The sequence below is a fragment of the Monodelphis domestica genome, chromosome 3 (genome assembly GCF_027887165.1).
Source record: "Monodelphis domestica isolate mMonDom1 chromosome 3, mMonDom1.pri, whole genome shotgun sequence".
NCBI lineage: Eukaryota > Metazoa > Chordata > Mammalia > Didelphimorphia > Didelphidae > Monodelphis > Monodelphis domestica.
In genome coordinates this window covers 3,356,763-3,382,909 of record NC_077229.1, presented here as the reverse complement: position 1 = coordinate 3,382,909, position 26,147 = coordinate 3,356,763, and the positions used below count along the sequence as shown (strand labels likewise).

Sequence of the window (26,147 nt, the reverse complement as noted above, 5' to 3'; positions counted from 1 at the left end):
ACCGGGTTGGTTTTGGTCTGATAAATGCACGCATCCTTGGGGGCCCCCACCCGCGGGGCAAGGGGGCCCGGGTCACCGCTCGTCGGCATACCCGGTGAAATTGCTAGATGGCTACCTGAAGGGTGGATGGATGGATGGGAGGGAAATAATGTGATGATTGTAACCAAGGAAAAATGTTCTAAGCTATATAAATTCAAATGAAAAATATTCAAAAACAAAAACTCCTCATTTAACCCTCATAGACACGAGGCCTGGAAAAGATGGAGGAGCTTCACCAGAGGGACTCACTGGGGCTACGTTGCTTCCTCGACAAGGAGCCTGGAGTACCAGGGATGGCCTTGGAGAGGGACAGACTCCCAGCCCAGGTAAGTGCATTCCAGTGCCAGATGGGAGTCCCCTCAGCCAGGGAGGCCCTTCCCTGGCTCTGACACAGGATGGACGGGGAAGCTGCTCCCTGCTTCCTAGGCCATTTCTGTCCCCACATCCCTGGTAGGGGGAACAGCCCTTCTGTACTCCTCCGCTTTCGGAGTGATTCCTTGGCCCCTGGGGAACTCAGACTACAAGAGCTCCCCCCAGCGGCTGCCTCCCATATCAGACTTCTTTCTGGACACAAGTGAGAGCTAAGGACGACCATCAACTCCTTCTTCCCTGTCTAGGTATTGTGTCTTTGCTCTCTCTGTTTGCCTGGTGACACTCACACCTTCTTCCTCTGCTGCTTTTCTCCTGTTCCCTCCTGAGTCTGGCCTTGAGCAGAGCCTGAGGGTATCCCCTGGTCTGTGCCGTCCCCAGGGAAGACTTTGTCCTCTGGTGCTGCTCACTAGCTTCTGCCTCAAGTCCTCGAGGCTTCCTGGGTCTCTCCGGCTCCTTCCTTTCTCCCACTTCTTAGTCCAAGTCAGCCAGTGTGGAGGAACATCCTGGTGTGTGCCTGGCACTGCTCAGCCCAAAGGAAGGGGGAAGCCATCGGCTGCCCTCCACACCCCCCCCAGTCTGACCCAGGAGACCCCTCAGCCATGTCCAAATAAGCTCTATGTTGGCTGGATGGAGGCAGGCATTTTTGGAGGGAAGACTCTCAGGATTCTGGTGAGATCATGGGTTCCTGAGGGCAGGATTTAGCTGGGATTCAAAGGAAGCTCCCAGGCCAGAGGCAGGAGGAAGAACCTTCCCTGCAGGGAGACAGACAGTCCCTAGGAAGTCCCAAAATCAAACCATGGAAGGTCTTGGCCAAGGATCAGCCAGGAGGCCAGTGTCCCTGGGTCAGAGGAGGAGGAGGAGGGAGGTGTGAGGGGAGAGGAAGGGCTGGAAGGTCACTATATGCCAGTGGAGCCTGTTGTAGGAATGGTCAGGGTCCTTGCCCATGACAGCTAGAATGAGGCAGCTTGGGAGGCTCACAAAGAGCTCCCCTGGGACTGGTATCCACTCCAGGGTGTGACCCCCTCACTGGCCTTCTGCTGAGCTCCCTGACCCAGAGGAAGTCCGAGGACTTTGGGGTGAGCCCAACAGAAATGGGGCCTTTTTCTCAAAAGAGGAGCTTCAAGTGTTCTTGAGCAGACCTGTTTGTACCAGAGCCAGCAGCCGGCTACATTCCTTCTCTGTTCAATAGAATTTCTCACTGGTCTAGTCCTTCCCTTGTTGGACAGGCTGGAGAGAAAGGATCGAGTTTCTGGAAGGCCTGGAAGTTTTCTGTGCAAATAGGCTTAGGGAGGTCCTGAGATGTCCTGGGCTTGTTAGAAAGGCATCCGGCCCAGTGGCAAAGAATGGGATATAGACTAGAGTGCTTTGTGTTCTCCTAAAAATCTGCTTTCAGCCATCTGCATAATAACACTGGGGGTGAATGTTCTTATTCTCCTCATTTCACAGTAGAGGAAACTGAGGGAAACAGAGTTTAAGGTTCTGTGCAGAAGTTTTTGTGTTTTACGTAATCAACAATTCAGGGAAGTAGCATGTTTCTTATCCTGAGGTTTCTCTCAAAAGAATTTAAACTTTGCAGTTTAGAGTAATAATACATTCCTCCTGAGGAGGATGTTGAGAAACACAGAAATCAGTGATGCAAGGCTGAATCGAGAGGTATATTAATCAATTGGCAAGTGTATTAGAAAAATATAATCTGTGAGGAATATTTCTGGATGTGGCAAATGGATACTCTGTCTGACTAGAGAGATACCAGGGGAAACCTGAGGGTTCTTAGTTGTAAGTTAGATAGTGGTACTTCTGAGAAATAGAGAGACACTACTAGTGGGGTACTCTGGGCTTCCCTTTTGATCAGTATTGATGGCTAATAGATCAAGATATTTCCTAACCTCCTCCTCCCTTCCCCTCCCTTAACCACCCTCTTCTTGAAGCCTTTGGCTTCCTGTCCTTCCCACCCCTGAGTGAACTGTGAAATTTATGAGGAAAAACTCCTTTATTTTCTTTTCTAACGTAAGGGGTTTATTGGGAACAACATTATGGGCATTGAGGTAAAAGGGATAGATAGGGATGTCCCTAATCTATAAGGAGAATGAGGAGGGTTTTTGGAAATGTCAGTCCTGTCACAACTTTGTCATAGGGACAGAGAGTGTGGAGGACAAGTATTTTTCTTCTTTTCTTCTTTAAACCAGCCAGATAATCTCTCCTTGAGTCATTTAAATCCAGACTCTATCAAAGGCCACAAAGGTCTCTCTCTTCATAGGTGAGGAGAAAGCCAGTCTCCACCTTAGTCAGAAAACCCCCCCAGAGAAGAAGTCTTTCAGTTCATCTCCTCTGGCCAGGCTCCAATTGCCTTTCCTGGGAACATTCTAATTTGGAATGTGCACCTTGATTGATAGATGAGGTCCTTTACTCTTGTGTTGCAAGCATGAACTTCTCTCTTCATGACTCTTCCACACAGGAGACATCCAAAACATAAAATCCCAATAAAAGGGGAAAAAAATGACTTGTGAAAGAAATACAAAATATCAAAGTCTTGTGTGTAAAAGTTCTAAGTAAAGGAAAATAAACCTATAGCTAGCTCGCCCTTGCATAAGGGCCTAATTAAAATGACATCATGCAGTTATTAAAAAAATTTCTTCAAGCACTATTTCCCTAAGTATGACTCGGTTGGCCTGATAGAATTGCATGAGACAACAACTTACGTTATAGTAAATCAGAAGAAAACAAACAAGTCTGGGACCTAAAAGAAAAATTAGAAATGACTGAGAAACATCCTAATGATCAGGAGATAGAAGAAATCAAGAATCTAAGCACGGTTAAGACTTACACAACATCTAGTTACAAGAAACCTGGTTGCAGACAAAAACCAGTGCAGAGAGAAACCAGGGAATGTTTCTTTTGCCCCAAGAAAGGCCACTTGATTAAAAAGTGCTTTTAAAGAAGGAACATGGGACTAGTAAGAACACACGAAATACACAAACTAGGTACAAAAAGTCCTCTTGCTCTTCTCACTGCACGTTAAAGTCCTCAAAGCAAGCTCTGCACTTGCATGAGATGCAACAGGCTATAAAAGCTGGAGCCCGACCTAAGTACTCAGACATGGTTAGGGAAGAGTTATGAAGCCAGGCCTTTAAGGTATTTTGTGAGTCAAATGGAGATAGAAGAAGTCGTGAGAATGAGGCTGCAGTTAAAACTAATAGAAAAAAAGTTGGGAAATGGTGAAAACTCAGTGTAAGAAAGTGAATCTGTGAGTGAAAGCTATTGCAATAAAGCAAGGGAAAGGCAGGAACAAGTGAGAGAGACAGAAAAGGAAATAAAAGAAATCACATCACAAATTGCAAATGAGATTACAGAAAAGCTACATAGTCCCCAAACAGGAAAAGAGTGTCGATGAAATAAAAACATTTCTAGAGAACTTTTTCCAGTGTAGATTTGATAATGGGATTGACTTGTGCAAAAGAAAAGAACAATCACAAGAGCCTCAAGCAGGAGTTAGTGACAGATACAGAGGCTCATAATCTCAATTCCCTAAAGGTTACTGTTGCTAAAGACGACAAAGCTTTAAAACCATTCACAGATGACCCCTCACCAAACTTAGTTAATTCTGGAAATAGCTTCATGGCAAAGGTACCCTTTGAAAAAACATCTAGTTCGAATCCAGAAGCTGAAACCTTCCATCCAGAAATGCGTGATTTAGATAAGACAAAATTAAGTGAAAATGAAGCTGAAATTACGTTTGAACACAATCATCCCATTCAAAGTAACGGAGGTGACATAACGGTTAAATTTGAATATGGGGATGGAATGGAGGTCGTAGCAACAGCCGAGGATTCCGTGTGACGTTGAGAGAAACATATTTAAAGCGGTCATATTTACTCAACCACTCTTTTATCTACAACAATTTAAGGCCATCAACCATTTTAAATTCGACACCGTCATATACTGGGCTGATTAGAATAAGATAGAAGTAGATAAATTGTCCTTGACATCTCTCTGACAGACGTTTGTGTCACAGCTGTGACAGGACTGACATTTCCCCAAATCCTCCTAATCTTCATTATCTAGTCTAGTGGTAGTCTCTCAGTGACCGAGAATGACTATTGTCTTTGTGCAGTTTCATCTACGGTGTACCCTCATGTGGCTTTGGAGTCCAAACGCTGAGGCTCAGAGTTGGTGGCACATGGGGCATGGGATGCCAGTTGTTACGGGAGGTGCGGTTGTGGCCTGGTGTCGGCGTTCACACGCAGCAGCAAGACGTCGACGTCGCTCATCTTCAAAGGTGGTGGCGGCTTGGTTAATGTGGGTTCGCTATCTGCTTCTGTCAGAGGCAGCGAGTTCTAGTTGCCTTGGTGTCATGCCAGCCCACTTCAAGTTGGACTTTAGCTGATCCTTGAATCTTCTCTTCGGTCGGCCTTGTTTCCTGAGTCCAGCTGACAGTTCACCATAGAATACCTGTCTTGGTATTCGCTGTGAGTCCATGCGGATGACGTGTCCAGACCATCGTAGCTGGGTTTTGAGGACCATGACTTGGATGCTGGTGGAGTTGGCTCTGTCGAGGACTTCCTGGTTGGTGATTCGGTCCTGACATCGGATCCTCATGATTGACCGGAGGGAGCGTTGGTGGAATTGCTCCAGCTGCTTCATGTGCTTCAGGTACAGTGTCCATGTCTCACAACCGTACAGGAGCGAGCTTAGGACCACTGCGTTGTACACTTTGAGCTTTGTTGCAGTGTTTACACCTCTGTGTTGGAGGACTTTGCAGAGCAGCTGCCCGAGTGCCTGGCTGGCCTTTTGGATCCTGGCATTGATCTCGTGGTCTAGGGACCCATCGTTGGCAATGGTGATGCCCAGTTACTTGAAAGTGTTGACGTTAGAAAGCTGCGTGCTGTTGATTGTAATGCACAGCTGGTTAATTTGTCCTCCCTGGTGCAGATTGGAACAGCACCTCTGTTTTGCTGAGGCTGATGGTCAGGCCAAACAGTTTTGTTGCGGTGGAGAACCTGTCCACAATGGTTTGGAGATGATTTTCTTGGTGGGCCATGAGACCACAGTCATCTGCGAAGAGAGCTTCCAGGATGAGTCTCTCTGTTGTCTTTGTTTTTGCAGTCAGGCGGCGAAGGTCGAATAGTGAGCCATCCAGTCGATATTTGATGTAGACGCCCAGGTCTAGATCCATCACAGCATGTCGTAATACTTGGGTGAAAAATAGGTAGAATAGTACCAGAGCGAGGACACAGCCTTGTTTCACACCGTTGGAGATGTTGAAGCGATCAGAAGTCCACCATATAGGATTTCCCTCGTCATGTCGACATGAAAGAGCTGGATCAGTTTGACGAATTTTGCTGGGCAACCGAGCTTGCTGAGGATCACCCACAATGCGTCCCTGTTCACTGTGTCGAACGCCTTTGTCAGGTCTATGAAGACAATGTAGAGACTCAGGTTCTGCTCAAGGCATTTTTCCTGCATTTGCCTCACCGTGAAGACCATGTCAATGGTGCTGCGATCTGGTCGGAAGCCACATTGTGATTCAGGCAGATCCTGCTCCGAAACAGATGACAGGAGTCTGTTGAGTATAACACGGGCGAGGATCTTTCCAGCAGTGGAGAATAGTGAGATGCCTCTGTAGCTGTCACAGGCTGCTCGTGAGCCTTTGTTCTTGTATAGGGCTACGATGGAAGCATCTCTGAGTTCTGGGGGCATGTCTTCCTCTTCCCATATGCTGATCAGCACTATGTGGAATGCCTGGAGCACCTTTCCATTTAAGGCCTTGTACACCTTGGTTGGGATCCCTTCTTTACCGGGTGCCTTGCTAGCACTCATTTGTTTAATGGCTTTTTGGACTTCCTCTATTGAAGGGGGGACGTCAAATTGTTCAATGGTGCGGTTTTGGGGGATCTGGTCAGGGGCTCGACTGAAGAGGGTCAGTTGAGAAGCTGACTGAAGTGATCTTGCCACCTGTTGCTGATGCCTTTTTTATCTTTTATGAGAGTGTCACCGTCAGAGGATAGCAAGGGAGTGGTGGTGGGTTTTGATGACCCATAGACAGTCTTGAGGGCACTGAAAAATTGTTTGTAGTTTTTCGTATCAGCGAAATGCTGGATTTCTTCTGCCTTTTTTTCCCACCATCGGTCTTGCATCTTCCTGATCTCACTCTGCGCCGTGGCTTGGAGAGACTTGAATCTTATGGGGTGCTCAGGGAGGGGTAGTATCTCTGGTATGGAGGGCTTGTCATGCCCTCCTAGGGCAGCTCTCCAGCCTTTGACCCCCAGCTGACACCCAGCTCTCACTTGTGGCTCCCAGTAGCTGCTAGCATGTGGCAGCGGCCACACACCGGGTAATGGCTTCGACAGGCCGGCTAAACCTTGTGAGGGTAGCCATCGGGTCATCAACCCCTGGTGAACCAGGGCTTTGCTCACCCAGCATGTGAAGACTGCTTCGGCAGAACAGGCGGAAGAAACCAATAAGAAGGTTCAAGGGCTGAGATGGCGACACAGCAAAGCACTGTGGAGTGCTCAGGGCGTGTTGGAGCACAAAAGACAGCACGGCCATCCAATGCAGCTGAGGAAGTCTCCAGATGTAACAATCCTCATTATAGACTAGGGATAACCCCATCCCTCTCACCTCATCATCCTTCCTTATCCTGTTGTTCCCAATAAACCCTTTTACTTGAGAAAGGAAGAGAGAAAAGTTTTCCCTCATAAACGTCATAGACCACTCAAGGAAGAAGGGGGGTGAGGGGCAAAGCTAAAGGCTTCAGAAGAGGGTGGTAAAGGGACATATTGAGGGAGGAGGAGGGTAGGAAAAATATTAATCAATTAGACATCTAGGGAATTGATAAACACCCTCAAGTATTCCCCTAGTATAGCTCTCCTTATTACAATTAGGCACCCTGAGGTTTCCCCTACTATCTCTCTCTCTAGTCACACCTGAGTATGTCATTTAACACAACTAGAAATATCTCCACAGTATCTTATTTATTACACTATTTCTCTCCTATATTCTTTTAGTGTGATCTTTAATATTTAGCTCACATTTCCTTAAACCATGTCTAGTAAACTGTAGGTGTAGGCTTATGCTCTGAGCTTCATTTCCGTCTAGGCTTCATTCCAGTTTTCTTAGCAGTTTTTACCAAATAAGGAGTTTTCTCCCAAATTGCTTGTTTGCCACTAGAAAGGAGGTATTTTCTTTAGCCTGTTCCATTGCTTTATCTCCTTATCTTACCATTTCCCCAGCTTTAGGATGATTGCTGACTTGTGATCTGATTTGAGCTCTGTCAGTTCTACTACCCAGTTTTGCTGGCTTCTTTCATTCTTTTCTTTGATGTGGTTGATCTTTTGTTTTTCCCAAATGAATTTTGTTATGATTTTATCCAGACCTGTCAGATACCCTCTTCCTCCTGTCATGAGGGGCAAAATTAAATTTTTTTTCCTGCGTTATATTTTTGGATTTGATACCCTAAGAAGTCTGTTCACTCTGAAGTGACTTCTGTGCTGTTTCAATAGCGAAATTTATGGGGACTAAAGTGAGGCGCTCCCCCTCTTTGAGGAGAAATTCTGACATGACTACTGTTTCCAGAAAATCTGTGTTCTGCAATATTCCCAGAAAGCATGGTCTCAGCATTTCCTGTGAGTTGATTGAAGAAGCTAGGACAAGCCGACCTTTGTGCCATGTGCTGAGCTGTTTCCCTCTTGGGAAGGAAGGGAGGGCTTTGGGGCAGCGAGGTGTGAATTGTGGAAGCATTCTCCTTCTTGTGACTCAGAGCTGGAGCTTGCTCAGTTCCTTTCTGTTCTGTATGCCTCATCCAAATTCTGTCTGGGAAAGAAAGTTTTTTCAATGGGGAGAAAGCTCTTCCTGCCTGACTGTGAAACTGGACTGCCTATACCTGCTGTTTAGAGACCCTCAGCTAAGGCCCAAGCTTAGGTTGACTCAAAACACAGTTAGATTTTTGAGACTGATGGAAGTTTTCTCCTTATTGTATGTCTCAGGTATTTAGTGGGTCTTATCTGCAAACTGGGTCCATATTGATCAATCAGTTATTGCTTCTTAGTTCTTTGGATTGCTTACAGGTATTATAAAGGAGTGGGACCCCTTTTCAGGGCACTTCCTCAGCCCCTCTTCTTCATTCCGACTTGGCAAGTCTCTAATCTTTTCTCCAATCAGAAAGCAGATGACCCAACATTGGATTTTTTCCTTTGCATTCATTGGTCTTGTTTACTTTATCTCTTTGAAGGTAAAAAAGTCTCTTTCCCCCTGATTTTTATGTCCAGCCCTAAACCCAAGAACGGGCCTGGTCCTCATGGGTTAGGCAGTTGGCACACATTGCTTTAATAAATTGACGTTCTCCCAAAAACAGAGCTTTGATTTTGCAGGCATTTCGTCTTTCACTTGTCAAGTTAAGCTCTTTATTTGCTTCTACATTTACATGAAAATTTGGTCTCTGTGCCACCCTGAACACCTCCACCCCCAGTAAAAGTTGTAGCCCACCACACCCCTAGGACAAGTTGACTGCAGGTACCAAGTCTCTCTGACCTCAGCATGAGTCCTCATCTCCCTTTATCCTTAAGAATATTCATGAATGGAACCCACTTCCACATCCAGGTAGGGCCTCCATCCTTTCTCCATCTTCTCAGGCTTTGCCTTCATCTCTGTACCTCTTCCCCTGTATGCTCTTCTCTTTCTGAGATGATCAAGACCACCTCCTCAGGCCTCCTTCTCTCAGCCCTATCTGCAGCCTTTGATGCTTTTGTCCCACTCTCTTCTCTATATTCTCCTCTCTTTAGGGTTTTAGGACATGGTTCTGTCTGTCCTGGTTTAGCTCCTATCTTTCTGACCTGCAATTGTCTCTTCTCCTGGCTCCTGTGAACTTTAGATTACTCCACCGTACTTAGTCTAACAAAAACAGGAACATCTACACCCATACTGAAGGATTAAGTATTTAGGAGGATGGCCTATGATAGACATGTGCTAGCAAATGACAAATCAGAAACAACTGACAGACCCCTGGGCTGTCCTGAGTCAAGCTTAAGCTCCCATTGGTACATGTGAGATGCAGGAAACGGATGTAAAAACTGTCTATATATTTCGTGTCACTTCTTCTCTCCGGGCTCTTTGAAGGCAGAGAGGTGAATGGAGGCAGCTTGCTGCGTCTTGGCATCTTGGTGAGGCTGCTGCTATTGTCTGGGTTTAGCAGTGCCTTTTCCTTGATACCATACTATTAGAAGCCTAGTAAGCTAGTTTAGGTGAGGCGTCTTCTCTGATCTCTCTTGGAGTTTATGCTGATTCTTACTTCTTTACCTTCCAAACATCATCCTCTTAGCCTCTAATAATCTTCAGAGACCTCGTGGTGGAGGACTTTGAACTCCCCTTGGCACAGTCCAGGTGGGAGAAATCCTATCCCCTTTCCCTCTCTCTTCTGTGACAAGGAAATCACTTTAAAAGACTGATATATATTAATTTAAGGTCGCCAAGGAATTCAGCTATGTAATTCCTTAATGAAAACTCAAGTCAGCAGTCAACCTTTTATGGAGTTTAATTACAAACAGGCGGAAGAAAGGTATTAGAGAGAGAGGGAGAGAGAAAGGGGAGAAAAGGGAATAGGGCTTAAATACCCCTTCTGTTTAGGCTGGGCCAAAAGGCCCAAGCCCTTAGATAGCTGAGGTAAAGAAAAGCGATCAGTCCCTATCACTCACTTGACCAAAATGCAGAAACAGTCTCAGGGTCCTCCACCTCCAGCTTCCTTCAGAGCAGCTTCCTTCAGAGCAAGCACAACTTCTCGGAGCAAAACCTCTCCAACCCCCCCCTTTAGTCCTCAGAACCCGCTATCTTTAAGGAAACCATCCAAGTTCCCTCCCCTCAGTTCTCACATCTTCCAATCACTGTCCATGTCTTCCCTGTGCCAATGGTGGCTCTACCTTAACCCAGGACCGCCCAGAGGTCTGTGGCTTTGCACATGTGTGTTGATGGTCATATTCTCAAATACTTAAATCTTGATCCTTTGCTGCAGCCCTTCCTAAATCCTGTTACCCTGAGTAGGGTGGAGATTGGAATAATTAAATTTTGATCTATGCTGCAGCCCTTCCTAAATCCTGTTACTCTGAGTAGGGTGGAGATTGGAATAATTAAATTTTGATCTATGCTGCAGCCCTTTCCATTATCAGCTAAAGGTTTCTGTCCTAAAGTAATCTTAAGAAGGGAGGAGGAGGAACCTCCCTTGCCAATGGGGTTCACATTCCAATAGAGTTCCCACTATCAGTATGAAATTTTCCAAGTATGAAATTTCCCAATGGTGACATTTCCAACATTTATAAGTCTAAGAAATTTTAAGGTTTCCACTTCTCCTTAATTACTTCCCTCTATATTAAAGCAACCACCATAGCGAAGTAGAGTAATGCTGCCTGTCAATAAATGGGCTCAGGGGATTTGCCTCTGTTAATTCTCCAAATCCTAAGCACAAGGTTAGATCTCTTTGATAGGTTTGGGGTAGCACGGAACAAAGAACAGACAGGGTAAGGGATATCTTTCATAGGATGGAGGGTCACCAGTGGTTAGAGAGCTGGGATAATCAGGGACACTGTAACTGAGTGGAATAATCAATGATAAGGGACCAGCAGTGCCCCGCCCTCCTTCTCTCCGCACACTAAGAAGAGGTTTTTGTGTGAGTCCAATGCAAGGTCAGGGCCCCAACTGGGCAGCAAATCAGAGATCTCTGTGATACGGTGAAGAAAGACTAGAGCTGACTCACTGGGGCTCGCCTGAATCTGCCAAGGCCAATGACTAGCTTGAAATGAGGCTAGAACAGTGATAATGTGCCCAAGAGCTGCATTCTGCACTTCCGCTGTTACTGGCTTGGGAGGTGAATTAGGAGGCAGAGAAGCAGGACTCAGGCAGTTACCATTGAAAAACAGTTACTTGTAAATAGAACCCGGATCCCAGCCTCACTGAAGGTCCCGGCTCTCCTCCTGAGCATCCTAGTGCTGCTCTTCTCAAGCCTCCATTGGGCTCTAGATTACTCAGCATCTAGTGCTGGCTCTGACACTGACAAAGGGCAGGACCTTTGGGCCCCTCACTTCTCTGTGGGTCATTTTCTTCCTGTAACTGACCAGAGATGTGCTCTTCCTTGTGATGTGACTTTCAGCCCTCTATGCTCTGCCTTGGGCTGCTCTAGGAGGTGGTGACGTTCCAGGATGTGGCTGTGGACTTCACGAGGGAGGAGTGGCGCCTCTTGTCCCCTCCCCAAAAGGATCTGTACAAGGAGGTGATGCTGGAGAATGCCCAGAACCTTCTCTATGTGGGTAAGGAGCCACTCCCTGCTGCCTGTGTCTACTGTCCAAGAGAAAATTACCCTCAGCAGCAGGCAGGGTTGGGAGCAATTTTCAGTCATGAGGAAGGGATGAGGGCTGGTATGGTGAGTCCCAGAGCCAGAGCCCTCCTACTGCCTGGTTCTCCTATAAAAGGACTTTGCATTGTGTAATGGAACCTTGTGTGCTCCCTTTGGTGCCCCTGAAGTCTGAGATCAAATGATTGTTGGAGAACCTCAGAGGAGGACGTAATCTCAGAGCTGATTCTGTTTAGCCTCTTCCTGGCCTTGAATTGGTTCTCCTAAACCCATCTGGGAAAAATGTTCAGGTGGGTTTTCCTCCTACCCACTTCCCCTCTATTGGAGTTCTTTTTTTCTTCAACCAGCATAAAGTCGTAGCTCACAGCTCCTCAGTGTCCCCAGGAGAGATGGTTTGTCCTTAGTCTTCGTTTCTATTACTCTAAGCCTCCAGCAGAGCCAGTGAGGAAAGGAGGAAAGGGATGAAGTGTTTATAATGGCCTTCTCCTGTTCTAGGGTTCTTTCTGATTTTGTCTCTCCTCTCCCAGACCCGGATTTAGGTCTCCAAAACCCATCTAGGAAAAGTGTTTAGGAGGGTTTTCCTTCCACCATCTTCCCCTCTAAGGTGGATCTACTATTAGGGATCTTTTTCTCTTTAACCAGCATAAACTCATAGCTCACAGATACTTAGTGTCCCCGGGAGAGATGGTTTGTCCTTAGTCTTCCTTCCTACTGCCCTAATCCTCCAGTAGAACCAGTGAGGAAGGGAGGGATGGGATGAAATGCTTATAACGACCTGCTCTAGGCCCAGGGCTGTGCCGACAATTTTCTCTGTAATATTCTGGCACTTCTTCCTCACCTTCATCTTCCTAATTCAGTGACAGTATTACACCGATTTTTACAGATGAGGAAATAGATTGGATTAAGTGGCTTGTTCTGAGGCGGTTTGTGGCCTGATGTAAATGGAGGCCTTCATACCTCTAAGCTATCGCCCTGGTCCATTCCCCTTCTAGCTGCCTGTCATTTGCAGATAATGGAAAAACTATGAACTCAATCCAGCCTTCTCTAAAGAAAATGTCCCAGAACCAAAATGTAAATACCCAACCTCCTTTCCGCACCCTAAATGCTGGGGAAACCCCCCTTCAGAGCTCCCGTAGGCACTGCTTGCCCTCCTCTGTGATTATCAGGATGAATGGACTGGCTGAGAGATAGAATTAGGCCCAATGAGCATTGTTGAGTCTCCCAGCAGAGGAGGCAGAGCACCAGGAGAGAAGAGTCCATGAGGCTCAGGGAGGTGTTGAAGAGGGAGGAGAATGCAGGGTAATGGAACAGAAGCCAATTCCTCAACGTACTCAGATCCAGTTTGGGAGTTTAGGAGTTTCTCCAAGAATGGACCAGAAGAGAATGGGAGAAGGGATGGGGTTGTTGCTCATTCCAGGTCCCACAGCAAGGGAACGGGCCCATCCTTCCCTAGTCACTTGCATTACATTCACTGAGGAGGAAGGGCAGACTCTTGTGGGAACGCCATTGACAGTCTCTGAGTGGAATCATTGCACTCCCCAACCTTTCCCTCAAGACAACTCAGTAACATGCTTCTCTCAGTTCTCCTCCCTGACCGTTCCCCATGCCCAGGGCTTTTAGCTCCCCCAGAAAAAGTGATCTCTTATTTGGAGCAGAGCGATGTCCCATTGATGTTGGAACAAGAAGGTCTGAGGATCTGGTACCCAGGTGAGGGAGGGGAAAAGAGGTGTGGGAGAGCCATGGTGACCAGAGGCTTCTGTATGCTCTGGTGATGCCAGGTCTATTTTGGGGGGCAGGAGGATCTAATTTGTAATTCTTTTTCAGAGGTTTTCACAGGGACTCCCTGGTCAAGATTTGGGAGCAGGAGGACCCAATTTGTAATTCTTTTTCAGAGCTTTTAGGAGGGACTCCCTAGGCAAGTCCATGAACCTCTGAGCCTCAGTTTCCCTATCTGTAAGATGAGGCTATTGGATTCCATTTCCTATTAGCTTCCTTCAGGGGAACTGTCTATGATCCTCTTAAGAAGTCAGTGTTTGGGTCTGAAGGGCCTTGAAGTCTTCTGTAGGTGCCAGAAGGGCTGAGCTTATCCTCTCTGGCCTGATTAGTATCCAGAAACATGTATGAGGGCTTGCTCTGTGGTGGGTCCTGGGGTAAGTTATGGGGGACATAAACGGCTTCAGGGAACATCCCCTGCTCTCCTGGAACTCATCCTCTGCGAGAAGAGACAGCAGCTTGCCAGCAGTTTTGTAGAAACCCTCTAGAGTCCAGCTCCAGGGCAGATAATCATGAGAAGGATGTTTTTGAAGGGAAGGAGCACTGGAGAGGTCAAATGGGGGGAGTTGCCTGGGTTTTCAAGAGAGCCAGACTGCGGATTCTGGAGGAAAGTATAGTCGAGTAAACAAAGGAGAAGCACCAGCACAACTCACTGGAATTGGCCATGTCTGGTAGTTTAACCATGACCTGGAGGACAAATGTTGGACAGTACCTCATGTGGAGGAAGAAGTCAAGTTAGAGTGTTTTAGAGTATTGGGAAGAAATAGTTTATTGGTTCTCAGAGGAAGAGTTATTAGCTCCTTAATGTGGGAAAGGCTGAAGATGAAAGAACCATGGGGGCCCTGCAGGGAGGAATAGATGGGCTTAGATGAGGGGAGGTATGGGCTTTGCCCATGGAAAGAGATTTTGTTTAGCCAGGAGAAGAATAACTATTTCCTCTGATCCTGAGTCCAGAGAGGAAAAGGAGGCCGCTGAGCTGGGTGAGAGGTGGAGAATAAGAGAGCTCTGCAGAGAGGTCTACCTCTTGTTCAATGAACTATGAGGCCAAGTTCTCAGCTGCGAAGGTGAGGCAGGGGGTAGAAGAAAGCCATGAGGTAGAGCTAGAGGCCCCGGAAATATTTGGAAGGCTGCCTTGTGAGGTGGCAAAGACAATCAATCCATGAGGGAGATGTAACAAGATGACCTTTCCATGGTGAGCACCCAGTTGAGGTCAGGGGATCCTCACTGTAGAAAAGAGCCAGGTAGCTGGTTTCTTGATTTTCCTTCTGTCCATTGACCTTCAGCCCATGAGCAAGAATGAAGACTGCTGCCTACTTTGGAAGTGATCGAACGCTAAACTTCCCTAAATCATTAGCTCGAGGCCCTTTCCTGGTCTCTGGTGTTCGGTCTTTGTCCTGAGAAATAAGGGCAACAGAGAGACAGAAACACCGCTGAGGCCAGGGCATAATTTTGCCTTCCAGGAGAGAGACCAGAATGGAAGGATTCTGGTAGCACTTAGACCTGATATAAGCCATGGGCCAAATCAGTAAACATGTATTAAATGAATATATTCTCGGAACCGTGAAGGGAAGCACCAGTCTGGGCTGTCCTGAAGTTCACAATCTAGAATCCTGACATGGAGGTGGTTTAGAAAGAAGCAACAGATCCTGAATCTCACTGAGATTATTCAGAGGTAAAGGAGTGTTGGGGAATGGAAATGCATTTAATTCAACAGGGAATTCAGGAACTACAGGAGTAAAGAGAATGCAAGTTTTCAGAGAAAAGCAATCAAAGGAGGAAATGATCCATATTCTAATGATAAACATAAACACCATTTGAATATGGCCCCATGTATGTGTCATACACTTTATAAATTTTATCGTTTGATCCTCACAGTTACCCTGGAAATCACTTGATATTATGTCTATATTATAGTTAAAGAGCCTGAGGCCAGCCAAACTTCTGTGACTTGCCTATGGTTAAAAATTCCTGCAAGGTTCTGAGGTCCAATGAGAATTCACCATCATCTGTATTGGAATTTTTAAAAAGAATATCATGAAAATTCCAGTATCTACATAAGATGGGAAAAAGGAAAAGAATTTTTCCAGTATTCTTGACCATTTTCTTACAAAACAATAATGGACTCCATATATGGGACACATTTTTAGGCTTGTGAAATGCCTTGTTTTTGTTTAAATTGTATTTAAAGGAAGGATTTTATTGTAGTGAAAAGAGGTATTAAAAATAATAATAAAATTAAAAGAAAATACTTTTAAGGAGTACGGGTCTGAAGAAAATCTTCTGTACCTTGGATAAATGCAAAAAAAGAATACCGAATTTCATCATTTGATCTCAGATAATAGAATAAAATAATGAGGTTAAAAGCAATCATGAAGGGAATTACATAATTCTTAGAGAAGTTAAATGATGAAATAATAGCAATATTTATTCTCCATGCACCCAGTGGTGTCATGCCTATGAATAGAAGATTGAATGTATAGATAATGAAAATGAAAGCAAAATGATTGAAAATGAATTATCTAGTACTGTGGACAGAGCATGCCCCATCACAAGATTTGGTCTCATTTGCCAGGATTTCAGGTTAAGTCACTCATCCAGCCTTTCTGAGGTGATGGCCTGAGTTAGGAATGTAATAAAGCTATCCCGTACCATGTCCCAGATTCTTTATGAAGAGCTAATGAGATTATATAGGAGACTCTTTATTATTGCAACTATTCTTTATCATTGAGGCAATGGCATTTGCAAAGAATGGATTATGCCCATTTTAGTTGGAAGACTTTTCTTCTTACCTGAGGGAATAGGATATGAAGCAGTTTATTTTCTGATAGTCAAGGAAAGGAGATAAGAATTATATATGTGTATATGTCTCTCTATATATGTCTTACCGTTTGTTTTGTCTTAGAAGGAGAAATCAGACCTGAAATTAAGGCAAATCCAGCAGCGGTAAAAGTGGTGAACCTACAAAGATTCATTAGTGAAGGTCCTGATAACTTTGCTTCCAGGGAATTCAGTATTCCATCTCAAAATTCATCTCATGTTGAACATCAAAGAATGCATCCTGAGGAAAAATCTAGTGAAAATAATCAGTGTGAAAAGACTTCTATGCACAGGGCCAGTCTTTCTGGACATCAGAGAATCCACACTGGTGAGGAACTTTATGAATACAAGCAAGCTAATCATTGGGGAATCCACTTTGAGTTGAAAGCTTATGAATGCAAGCAATGTGGAAAGACATTCAGAAGGAGGTCCCATCTTGTTGACCATCAAAGAATTCATACTGGGGAGAAACCTTATGAATGCAAGCAGTGTGGAAAGGCATTCTGTACTAGATCCACTCTTGCTCAACATCAGAGAATCCACACTGGGGAGAAACCTTATGAATGCAAGCAGTGTGGAAAGGCATTCTGTAGTAGAACCACTCTTGCTCAACATCAGAGAATCCACACTGGGGAGAAACCTTATGAATGCAAGCAGTGTGGAAAGGCATTCTGTAGTAGATTCACTCTTGCTCAACATCAGAGAATCCACACTGGGGAGAAACCTTATGAATGCAAGCAATGTGGGAAGAAATTCAGCCGGAAGTCCTGTCTTTCTGAACATCAGAGAATCCACACCGGAGAGAAACCTTATACATGCAAGCAATGTGGAAAGACATTCAGAAGGAGGTCCCATCTTGTTGACCATCAAAGAATCCATACTGGGGAGAAACCTTATGAATGTAAGCAGTGTGGAAAGGCATTCTGTATTAGATCCACTCTTGCTCACCATCAGAGAATCCACACTGGGGAGAAACCTTATGAATGCAAGCAGTGTGGAAAGGCATTCTGTAGTAGAACCACTCTTGCTCAACATCAGAGAATCCACACTGGGGAGAAACCTTATGAATGCAAGCAATGTGGAAAGACATTCATTCAGAGCTCCCAACTTGCTGTACATAAGAGAATCCACACTGGGGAGAAACCTTATGAATGCAAGCAATGTGGAAAGACATTCATTAAGCGCTCCCAACTTGCTGTACATAAGAGAATCCACACTGGGGAGAAACCTTATGAATGCAAGCAATGTGGAAAGACATTCAGCCAGAAGTCCTGTTTTTATGAACATCAGAGAATCCACACCGGAGAGAAACCTTATAAATGCAAGCAATGTGGAAAGGCATTCCGTGCTAGATCCACTGTTGCTCGACATCAGAGAATCCACACTAGGGAGAAACCTTATGAATGTAAGCAATGTGGGAAGACATTCAGTCAGAGCTCCCGTCTTGCTCAACATCAGATAATCCATACTGGGGAGAAACCTTATGAATGCAAGCAGTGTGGAAAGGCATTCTGTATTAGACCCACTCTTGCTCTACATCAGAGAATTCACACTGGGGAGAAACCTTATGAATGCAAGCAATGTGGAAAGACATTCAGAAGGAGGTCCCATCTTGTTGACCATCAAAGAATTCATACTGGGGAGAAACCTTATGAATGCAAGCAGTGTGGAAAGGCATTCTGTACTAGATCCACTCTTGCTCAACATCAGAGAATCCACACTGGGGAGAAACCTTATGAATGCAAGCAGTGTGGAAAGGCATTCTGTAGTAGAACCACTCTTGCTCAACATCAGAGAATCCACACTGGGGAGAAACCTTATGAATGCAAGCAGTGTGGAAAGGCATTCTGTAGTAGATTCACTCTTGCTCACCATCAGAGAATCCACACTGGGGAGAAACCTTATGAATGCAAGCAATGTGGGAAGAAATTCAGCCGGAAGTCCTGTCTTTCTGAACATCAGAGAATCCACACCGGAGAGAAACCTTATACATGCAAGCAATGTGGAAAGACATTCAGAAGGAGGTCCCATCTTGTTGACCATCAAAGAATCCATACTGGGGAGAAACCTTATGAATGTAAGCAGTGTGGAAAGGCTTTCTGTATTAGATCCACTCTTGCTCAACATCAGATAATCCATACTGGGGAGAAACCTTATGAATGCAAGCAATGTGGAAAAGCATTCCATATCAGCTTCAGTTTTGTGAGACATCAGAGAAGCCACACTGGGGAGGAACCTTATGAATGCAAGCAATGTGGAAAGACATTCAGTCAGAGTTCCCATCTTGCTCAACATCAGAGAATCCACACTGGGGAGAATCCTTATAAATGTAAACAGTGTGGAATGACATTCAATCAGAGGTTCGGTCTTGCTGCGCATAAGAGAATCCACACTGGGGAGAAACCTTATGAATGCAAACAATGTGGAAAGGCATTCAGATGGAGGTCCCGTCTTTCTGTACATCAGAGAATCCACACTGGAGCGAAACCTTATGAATGCAAGCAATGTGGAAAGGCATTCTGTATTAGATCCACTCTTGCTCAACATCAGAGAATCCATACTGGGGAGAAACCTTATGAATGCAAGCAATGTGGGAAGACATTCAGTCAGAGCTCCTCTCTTGTGAAACATCAGAGAATTCACACTGGGGAGAAACCTTATGAATGCAAGCAATGTGGAAAGACATTTAGAAGGAGGTCCCATCTTGTTGACCATCAAAGAATACATACTGGGGAGAAACCTTACGAATGCAAGCAATGTGGGAAGACATTCAGTCAGAGCTCCAACCTTGTGAAACATCAGAGAATCCACACTGGGGAGAATCCTTATGAATACAAACAATGTGGAAAGACATTCAGTCAGACCTTCCATCTTCTGAGACATCAGAGAATGCATACTGGGGAGAAATCTTATGATTGTTAGCAATGTGGAAATGCTTTCAGTCAAAGATCCCGTCTTGCTGAACATAAGAGAATCCACACTGGTGAGAAACCTTATGAATTCAAGTAATGTCGAAAGACATTCAGTCAGAGGTCACATCTTGCTGAACATCAGAGAATCCACACTGGGGAGAAACCTCAGGAATGCAAGTAATGTGGAAAGGCATTCTGCATTAACTTCAGTCTTGTGAAACATCAGAGAGTCCACACTGGGGCAAAACCTTATGAATTGCTGCAAGGTGGAAAGATATTGTCGTAGCTCCTATCTTTCCAGACATCAGAAAATCCACACTGAGGAGAAAAGTCAGGAATACGACCAATGTGAAAAGACATACAGTTTCACCTCTCATTTTGCTGTACATCAGAAAACGTACATTAGTGAGAACCTTGAGAATAAAAGCTTTGTGGAAGGATGTTCCTATACAGTGCCTGTCTTGTTATTGCGTGAAGGAAATTTACCCTCCCCACCTTTCTAGGGCAGCATTGTGCAATTACAAATCTGTAACCTTAAAGTCTTATTTTTAGTATCCCAGTCTCATCCTGTTTTTATGTTTTTGCATAACTAGAACATAAATTTGGTGGAGCCCTGCTTCTTTCTCTCTTTTCCTGTGAGGGCAGATGAGATCATGGGGATTTTGAGCAGCTAGAAAAACTTAGTCATGTAGTTAGTTATATTTTGTTAGATTACAAACTATAAAATTACAGTGACTCATGTATTCGTCATTAATTCTAATTTTATCAATTTTAAAAGAATCTACACGCATAATATATGTATGAGGATACAGGAACTGAATTTAGTGGTCCTTTTCTTTGATTCCAATTGCTGTAATCATAGCTTTATTCAATATTCAGAGGGGAATGAACTGACACAGCCATGGAGTCCAAAAAGCTAAAAATTTGTGTCCTCATCCATCTGTATTCAATAGGTCACACTCTGGAATCTCTTATATTGAGGGAGAATTCTGCCCTAAGTATAATGTGGAGGAATCTCATTTTGGATGTGTTGTAGAACCTGGGCAGGTCAAAATGGCAAGGCATCTACGAAGATGAATTTTGTCCTCTGAATTTCAGTATTATTCTAGCTAATTGCAAGGACCTGTCCTTTAAGAGTTAGTAAGCTTCTTCCCTTGAAGATCTTTCTGAAACAAACATTTTAAATTTGAATTTTTGTTAAAACATAACCTCCTGTGATCTTTAGATTCCTCCACTTTACTTAGTCTAACAAAAACTGGAATGTCTACGGCCATAATTAAGGATTGAGTACTTAGGGGGATCACCGATGGTAGACATGTGTTAGCAAATGACAAATCATAAATAACTGACAGATCCCTGGGCTGTCCTACGTCTAGCTTTAGCTACCATTGGTACAGGTGAGACACAGGAAACTGATGTAAAAAACCATCTATATATTTCGTGTCGCTTCCTCTTTCTGGCCTCTTTGGAGGTGGTGAAGTGGCTGTTGGTAGTGATCTGGGCTTTTCACCTTCTTGGCATTGTGGCAGCTGTTGTCCCAGTTTAATGGTGAGGTTTCCTTGATACCATACTGGAAGAATCCCAGTACTCTGGTTCAGGCGAGGTGTCTTCTCTGAGCTCTTGTAGTTTAGGCTGATTCTTCCTCCTTTACCTTCCAAACATTATCCTCCTTGAAAGCCTCTAATCTTCAGAGACCTCATGGAGGAGGACTTTGAATTCCTATACCATTTCCCTTTTTCTGCTCTTTAATTCCTTCCCTCTATATTAACTAAGCCACCATAAATTTCCAAACTGACTTGAGTAGTTTATTTGGGAAATTCCCTGGCGACCAAAAATTAATTTAGATTAAGTCAAAACCCAAAAATTATCCTTAAACCCCTGAAGTGGGTGTTGAGAAATGCCCAGTGCTGCTCAGCATGCATGGTTGAGTTGGGGGGTTGGGGGGGGGTGGTGAGTCAATTATCAAAATAAGAGAAAAACAAAATAAAAAATGGAAGAACATTAAACTTTTTGGAGAAAAAATTCAAAATCAGAATACAAATACCAAAATCTATGTATATGAAATATGAAGTAACCAAGGATAAATTCATAATAGGCCTTTATTTGGGTTTAATAAAATTTTAACAGGCCCTTATATTAGTGTCCAATTAAAGTAATTTCTAATCCCAGAAGTCTGCAGGATAGAATGCAGTAATATTTCACTTACCCATTTGAAGACAAGACTACAGGAAGTTGTCATACTATGAGAAGAAAAAGATCTAGAATTTTATTTTGATAGCGAAGTGTCATTCACTGGTCTTACTCTGTCATTCTCAGGGATAGGGGGTAGCCAGGATGATAGCCAAACTTTGGTACTTGTCTGAGTATTTCACAAAAAGTGTGGTGTTATATTTAAATTAGTTTGTGGGGCTTAAATTGTTGTAGATAAAAGAGTGGGAGCCATAAGCTGTAATAATTAAAATGTTTGGGAGACAGGGAATATATATAACAATTGTGAATATGTTCAACTCAACTGGGTTTTATAGAGAACTTTAATTAATAATACAATGATTAATCAATAGAGAGAGAGAGAGTAAGAAAAGGAATAAGTATGAAGGGCCTTAAGCCAATATGGCCTAGACCTGAGTCTTAAGAGAGAAATCAGTTAGTACCTCGAGAATGTTTTGGACAAGCACCATTTCTCATATATTGTTGTTGAGTATTATCATTTTCTTCATTTGGAGCATTGTCATTATTTTCCCAATTCCTATTTCTGTAATTCTGGTTTCTAAAGTTCTTATTTCTATATTCATTATAATTATTTCCATAATCATTATAACTTCTAAAATTCTGGTTTCTGTGACCATTATCATCTCTAGTTGTTCTGGTTTCTATGGCCATTATCATCATTTCTATGGTTATTATTTCTAAAGCTATTATTAAGCTGCGTATTCCTTCCAATCATCTTATGATAGGTTCTACATTTCATCATTTTGTGGCCCTTCTCACAGAAGTGGCAAGTTACTGATTTATTTGTGAATTCCCGTAAAGGGGCTATAGTCTCTCCCTTATTTTTCAATTGTCTCTTTAACATTTCAATTTCTTTCTTTAAACCTTCAGTTGATATATCGTCTTCCTCAGGTCTTTTTATACGACCTTTATAAACATAGGTTGCTACTCTCCTTAGTTCATCGAGGTCCGTAGAGTCCCAATTAGGACAGCTAGTTTTAAAGTAGTCCTTTACCGCTGAACAACAATTCTTAACAAATTATCTACGTAGTTGTCTAATGTCTCTTTCTCAGGATAAATCAAGTTCCATATAAGTATTTCCTATGTCAATAAGTCTGTCCATAAACTGGGAGGGTGTTTCATCAATATGTTGTCGGGTTTTTTCAAATTTTCACCATTTTTCAGGTCTATCAGAGCAAACTCTCATGGCTGTCAATAATGCTTCTCTGGCCTGGTTTATTTTTGTGTAATCTAGTTCAACATTGGGGTTCCAATGTGGATCTCCAGTTCCCCAATGACTTCCTTTTTTACCTCGTTTTTGATTATCCAGAGAGATGATTTTATTTTTCTCTCTCTTTGTTAATAATTCATCTAATATATTCTCATCATCCAACCAAGTGGGGTCAAAAGTTCTGAATATGTTCTCTACTTCTTTTATAATTATTATTGGTTCGTCCTCAAGTGATGGCATATCTTCCTTCAATTTTTTTAAATCCTCAGGGGTAAGAGGTGTATATGATGTCTTACAGATATCAAGTTTCCATTTTTATTAAAAGTGGGTACTTCCCTTAAAGGAAATAAGCTTTCTAAATTATTTGGTACTCCTTTTTCTAGGCTTCTTGATCCATTTTCAATTGGGTAGGTTTGAGAAATAGAAGAGTTGGGCACATTAAAAGGAAAGGGTTGTTGTAATCCCATAGTGCCAGAAAATTCAGAGGTAGGGTATGAATTTAGGTTGGAATGTGAACTTAAAGTAGATTGTGTAGGATGAGAAGGAGGAGTCAAGAAAGATGTGTGAAAGGATACAGAGGTGTTTGGATTGGAGGAATCAGTATCAGAAGTATGGTTAGGGTGTGTAGTTAGAGTTGATTGTGTTGGGTTGGGGGCATGGATGTGGCGTAAACTTACAGTTGATTGATTAGAATTAGGGTTTTCTGAGGACAAGGGGGCAGGGGTGGGTTCGTTAGAAGGGTTATTGTCCATAGCAAGGTGGGACAGAGATTCTGATATTGTACTAAGAAAAGAACAAAGTATTTACTGAAACTCCAGTTGTTAACTAAGTTCTGAACTGTCTGTGACTCCATATTTCTAAAGTAAAAACGTGGGAAGAAGGACAAGGCCAAAAAGTTTTCCCAGGTTTTTCTAATCCTAATTTAGGCAATTGCTTGCCAGGACCTTAGGGCCCTGTTGCTAAGATGTAAAACAGCTTAATTTAAGGAGAATCAAAAAAGTTTTTTTACTCACCCGTTCTTGCAGCTGTCAATTGAAGTTAAGTTAAAACATAAAACAAAACTGACTGATAGGAAAGTAATAAATCAAAACGATAAAGGAAAGAGATTTCACAGAAGTCTTTTGAGGGTTTCTCACCAACTTCGTAAGGTGGCCATAAACTGTTATATTTAAATTAGTCTGAGGGGCTTCAATTGTTGTAGATAAAAGAGTGGGAGCCATAAACTATAATAATTAAAATGTTTGGGAGACAGGGAATATATATAACAATTATGAATATGTTCAAGTCAACTGGGTTTTATAGAGAACTTTAATTAATAATACAATGATTAATCAATAGAGAGAGAGAGTAAGAAAAGGAATAAGTATGAAAGGCCTTAAGCCAATATGGCCTAGACCTGAGTCTTAAGAGAGAAATCAGTCAGTTTGTTATAACTCACCACAAGATCTGTCTAAGTAAGGATTCTAATGACACCAGGCCAGCAGCATCTCAGCTGCTTTCACCAGCTCCCTCCTCCATCTGAATGTTTCAGAATCAGCCTCCTCAGAATGAGTCTCTCCAATCTGAATGTTTCAGGATGAGATTCAGCTCTTCTCTGAGCTCTTATTTTTAAGGGCAAAATCTCCTACATCACCTCCCCAGATGTTTTCCAAAGGACAACCCCTTCTGAATTCACAGCTGAGTAGATTTATCTCTTTAGTAAGTCAGAAAAAAATGCTGCTGTGTCAACTAATTTCATCAAGAGGAAACCTCTCAATAAGTTTTCACCTTTTAGGTTTAAGTAAGTTTACAAGTTGCCCCACCTTTTTAGGTATTTAGTATCCCATTGTATCAATTCTAAAAACAGTCATGACTCAAAGAACTTCCTGTCCCTTCCATAAGCATGGATCAAAGTACTTTCATTGTTTAGCAAGCCATTTTCTGTCCTAAAGCAGTCTTAAGTAGGGTGGAGTAGGAACACTCCCATAGCTAGGAGCCCCCACACTCAAGTAGAATTCTCACCATCTGCTAGGGAATTTTTTTAAGTAGAAGATTCCTCAATGGGGGAAACCCCTAACATTCATAAGTCTGAGAAATTTTAAGGTTTACAGTGGATACAAGGTAGTCCTATGACTTAACATATGTCAAGCATTGCAACCTCAAGTCTCACTAGGTTCAAGTCCTTTTTTAATGGCTTAGAACTGCATTAATCCTACCTGGATAGATTTCCTTCTTTTTTGACCCTTGTGATCATTTTGGCACCATTCAGGCACTCTTTGGAACTGTTCTCCTTGTTTTTATCCCATTTTCTTGAATCAGATACAATCATTAATCCCAGTCCCATACTATTTTATCAATAAATAGCAAAATACAGGAATTCAACATGTTCCCCAAAACAGTATCCACTTGTCTATGGATTATTATCTCCAATGTATGTGATAGGATACAGTCAGCCTCAGCAGAAGATGTTCTCTTTACATGTGAGCAATGAATCCAAGAGTCCTCTCCAATCTTTATAGATGTTGGAGTAGTTAACAATATTAGGACTGACCCTTCCCAGGAAGGCTGAGTTGCTCCAGTATGCTGGAAATTCTTAATATACACCTTGTCTCCTGGGCTCAGGTCATGAAGTGAAAAGTCTGGCTTGTACTCAAACTCCGGATTAATGGAGTTCACGCAATTTGTGCTGTAATTCCTGTATGTAGGAAGCAATAGTAGTGTTTCCCCTAACCGTGATGTATATGCAGGGCAGATATGTGGATGTCCAAAAAGCATCTGAAATGGTGAGATGTGTAGGTCTCCTCTATGCCTGCTTGAATGATAAAATAGGAACAGAGGGAGAACTTAAAGCCATTTTAAATGTGTCTCGGTGCTGTAAAAGATTTGAACCCCATACTTCAATCTCCAGAAGTCCTTCCCAGAATCCCCTATAATCTCACCTGAGTGAGAGAACACAATTTTTATTTAAAGGGCTCTCAGCCTCCCAAGGCTCTGATCTTCTGCTTCTAAGCACACTCGTGTCTCTACCTGGCAGGCAAGATGTAAGTGTCTGTGAATGGGCTATTCAGCTCTGGTCACATGCTTTTCTTATTTCCTTGATTTCTAATAATATTAACAAACCTTAATTATACTGTTCGGTTGTTCCCACGTGTGAATGATGCCATATGATCAAATGATCAAAAAGAGACCTTGATGCTGACCATTGTGTTTCCCTGCCGCCTAATCTATCAATGGGTGGAGTGTGGCCCAAAACACAGTCTCGTCCTTGCAGAGGAACTGAGATGCGTGGGCCCATGTCCCTTGCTGATGGGAACATTTCAATATTGGGCATCCCATTACAAAGGTTTTGTTAAAAAAAAAAAAGCTGACCCACCCTGAAATCCTGCCTGACCTCTACTGCATAGCCCACTAACATTCTGCTACCTCGATGTGGTTTTATTTTCTTGGCCCTGAGTTTTGCCTTGCTAATCTGAGTAAAACCTGA

The 26,147-nt window shown here is 43.3% G+C and overlaps 1 pseudogene; it reads left to right on the top strand.

Annotated features, from left to right (window-relative positions):
• LOC100617687 (zinc finger protein 420-like) overlaps positions 1–18,802 on the top strand; it is a 60,470-nt pseudogene extending 41,668 nt beyond the window's left edge.
• The last annotated feature ends 7,345 nt before the right edge of the window (positions 18,803–26,147 follow it).